The sequence below is a fragment of the Nomascus leucogenys genome, chromosome 1a (assembly GCF_006542625.1).
Source record: "Nomascus leucogenys isolate Asia chromosome 1a, Asia_NLE_v1, whole genome shotgun sequence".
Lineage (NCBI taxonomy): Eukaryota > Metazoa > Chordata > Mammalia > Primates > Hylobatidae > Nomascus > Nomascus leucogenys.
This window is the reverse complement of record NC_044381.1, coordinates 78,129,362-78,133,742: the sequence shown is the minus strand read 5'-3', so window position 1 is coordinate 78,133,742 and position 4,381 is coordinate 78,129,362.

Below are 4,381 nucleotides of genomic sequence, written 5' to 3'. Positions count from 1 at the left end.
GGAGGCTGAGGTGGGAGAATGGTGTGAACCCAGGAGGTGGAGCTTGCAGTGAGCTTGCAGAGACTGCGCCACTGCACTCCAGCCTAGGCGACAGAGTGAGACTCCGTCTCAAAAGAAAAAAAAAAGATTCATCTGAATTAGCAATTCTTAAATGTATTGATCAGTTACCAAGCACTGTTCTAAGCACTTTGTGTATTGAATTGTTTAGTCCTTGCAATAACCCTGTATGTATTGAATCATTTAGTCCTTGCAATAACCTTGTAAGAGAAATACTATTATCTTGGCTTTATGGTTGAAGAAATGAGGCACAGAGAAGTTGTCACTTGCCCAAGGTCACACAGCTAGCTGTTCAGTGTTGGAGAGATCTCATCCAGGCAATCTGTTCCAGAGTCTGCGCTTTCTTAACTACAGTAAATAAACGATAATGTCCATTTTCCTGCCCTTGAACTTGGAATGTATCTCCCTGTTAATGAATATAATCAATGTAGTAGTTTTCCCTTCCTCTATGAAAGGCAAAGCTATTACTAAATTAAATTGATGGTAGACCTTATAATAGAGGATATCCTAGAGTAGAAGAAATAAGCACGTCTCCCCTCCAGGATCAACCATACTAAGTAATTCACACCTTCGTGACTATTTTAACAAGACTGTAGTTCCTCTGGTATGAAATTTGGACAACAAAATTCTTCCTGAGGGCAGAGTTCTGAATCAGAAGGGGGTCTTCTTAGTGAGGGCAGGGATTGGCAAGTAGCTGAAGTGAGAGGGGATCCCACAGAAAACCATTGTATATGTTGGGGGACAGTGGTCAGAGTTTGCATACAGCTTCTCTGTAATGTGTGTGTTTGTGAATAAACACTTCTGTCATACATATAGACGGAAACACATTTAATTTGTACATATGAAGACGCATGCAATTTAAATGATCTGATACATTATCTACACCTTTTCAGAGAATGAGACACGACCTAAGTTGCTCCCAAATGGCTTTCAGGTATTATTGCATTTGAGGACTAAACGCACGTTACAGATTTTCCCTTTACAGATGGAAAATCAAAGGTAAGGAGTTGAGCTACTTGCTTAGGGGCTCCTAGGAGATTTTAATATAAACCTAAGAAGAGAGTCATGACTTTATTCTCCCTCCTGAGGAATTAGCATTTTCCTGATTAAGTGACATCGAGACCAAAAACTGAAATAACAGAGTCTAAAGATGAGAACTGAATCTACCCCAGGGTCCAAATGAGGTGAAAGACAAAACAGGAAGCGTATGCATTGGAAGCAGGAGGCTTTGGCCAGCACCCACACAGCCTCTGAGGTTTAAGCTGAGTGGGTGTGGGAGAAAGGCCTGGAAAATGCACCCTAGGCTTGCTTTGGAGAGAGGAAGATCCTGTACCTTTTTTCACTGAATGTTAAAATCCTAGCAGACTCCTACTTAAGGGCCCATTAAAATTCAGGAAGGAAAAAAGGGGAAAAAAGTTTTTAAAGAGGAAAAAAGACTACAAACACACCCACTCTTACAAAAATAAAATCCCACCCCAAAAAACCTTTATGAAAATGTTTTTGAGCTTTAAAAAGCAGAGGGGGTTGGAATGTTGATGGAGCCCATGCCGTCGACATTGCATTCTGACTGGCTTCTGTGCACATGTGTGTTAACCTGGCTTGATCCTTGGAAAGAAACAGACCTGTTCTCCCCCTGGAAGAAGGAATAGAGCCCATTTCTATCGATGGGCTACATTTCACTGTGTGTTAATGTGGTTAGGTGGGGTGTCGGGGACAATTTGTTCCACATCAGTGCCTCAAAATAAGAGCCTCTCACTCTGGAAAAGTTTCCTTTCCAATCCACCCTCCAATGCAATCAACAGTCCCCGCCAAATCTTCCCTTCAGTCTCAGATTTCAGTTATATAAGCTGTTCTAATCAAACAGGCTCCTTCCAATTCAGCAAAGGGTAAAACAGCCATTTACACAAACAGCTAGTGGCTTATGTAACCAGAGCTCAGTACACAAATTATGAGAAATCTGCTCATTCATTCAGGTGCCTCAGGTGAACAATGGCAGGCAGATTCCATAGCTAGCTTTGGTCTCGTTGGCAGAATTTTATTCAAGCAGCTAAAAGCCTTCTTGCCTTTTTTACCCCGAGGGGTCAGTCCTTCCTGCAGTCTATCTCCAGGTTCAGGAGCCCATTGTACAGTACACTTAGCGCCTGCCCTCCAACCCTCAATGAATCTTAAACACTGCCTTATATCTCAATGCTATGAAAAACTTCTCTAAAGAAGGTGTTTAGTGGCTGCTTGGTACTCCCACTGTATTATATTTAACACATCCCCTATTTTGGAGTATTTAGATTATTTCCATTTGGGGAGTTATTATAAATTATACTATGAGAATGTTCTCTTATCTAAATATTTATGCTGCTGTCCCCATAGTATAAGTTCCTACCAGTGGAATTTCTGGGTTGAGGATATGCCTGTTTTGATGGCTTGTTGTTACATACTGTCAAATTGCTTTCCAGAAAGGTGAAATGCATTTACATTCCCACCAGCCACTGCCCCAATATTCTAATTAAAGTCATTTTATAATTTTATTTATATATTTTTTAAATTTAAAAAAAATTTTTTAAAAGAGACGGGATCTCACTATGTTGCCCAGGCTGGTCTTGAACTACTGGGCTCAAGCAATCCTCCTGCCTTGGCCTCCCAAAGTGCTAGGATTAGCAGCATGAGCCACGGTACCTGACACATTTTGTAACTTTAGAAAAATGATTAAAAAGGAAAGAAAAACTCTTTCCCAAACTGCTTTCCTTAGAAAAGCAAAGTACATATAGAAAAGGTTTGATGATCTCTTATTCATCTATCCTTTCATTTGTTACTAGGAAAAAAAAATCTTGGGAGGCTAAAATACAACTGGGAGCTGCTACCAGACTGATGTGATAGATTCATCTTCTATCCAATATTGCAAGTCCTCAAGATATGCTTCCTTTTTCTGTTTCCCTTTGTTCTGTAGACACCAAGTACAAACTCTGATCACCAGTCCTCCAAGGATTGAGAAGAGGTGGCTTCTATTGACACAGCAGAAGGAAACTTGCTATGAGGAGAGAGGAGGGCTCAGGTTCTGTGCTGTCAGCAAAAAGCTCCTATAAACAGAGTGCAACACATTAATCCCTTGCTGTTAATATGCTGTCTAGACTTTAAAAATTGCTTTTCTCTCTGTCTTCTACACTTCAACTTTTGACCTTGTTTCTGTCCTTGTATTTGTATAAATGACTGGACTCAAGCATTTCTTCTCTCCTGGGGATTCAATGGCCAAGTTACTTGTCACCCAAGCTACTGTAGTGACCCAAGGTGGACGTGATCCTAGCCTCTTCTCTACTGTATAATGAATGAAAAACTTGACAGCATTTGACCCATGACTCAGAAAACACAAGAGTCCTCCTTCCTTTGGGACAATGTAAATGGATACTTGCTGCAGAAATTGGAGCAGACAATCCATTTGTTGATTGTTGATGGAAAACTGGAAGGTATTTAGGGAGTGTTAAGAAGAAAAGTTTGTGGGTGCCACACTTAGGGTAGAAACAAATTGCCAGCAAAACGGTTATGAGCCTTTGTTTTCAAATGTATTTTACTCAGCAATGTTTCTCTACCCTCTGCACATGATTAAAATCCCTAGGGCCCTCATGCTAACATCTGGCTGCTCAGGTCTCTCTTCAAGATGTCATATTTATCAAGCACTTACTATTAGGTTGCTGCAAAAATAATCACGGTTTTTGCCATTACTTTAAAAATGGCAAAAACCGTGATTACTTTTGCACCAACCTAATATATGCCAGGCATTCCTATGCATTAACATAAAAATGTTCTCATTTAACCCTCACAACTGCAATCTTTATTTATTTGTTTATTTATTTTTTGAGACAGAGTCTCGCTCTTTCACCCAGGCTGGAGTGCAGTGGCACATCTCCGCTCACTACAAGCTCTGCCTCCTGGGTTCAGGCCATTCTCCTGCCTCAGCCTCCTGAGTAGCTGGGACCACAGGCGCTCGCCACCATGCCCGGCTAATTTTTTCTATTTTTAGTAGAGACGGGGTTTCACTGTGTTAGCCAGGATGGTCTCGATCTCCTGACCTTGTGATCCCCCGCCTCGGCCTCCCAAAGGGCTGGGATTACAGGCGTGAGCCGCCGTGCCCAGCCACAACAGCAATCTTATGAAGCAGGTACTCTTACTATTGTCATTCCTGTTGTACCAATGCAGGAAAAACAGTTAAGAAACTTCTTGGAGATGACAGAGTGAGTAAGCGAGGAAAGCAGTCTGACTTTGAGAACCACATGATTAAGTGCTGTTCTATACTGCCAATTTATTTAGATTCTTTTGTTCTAGGTTTTTCTTCTCT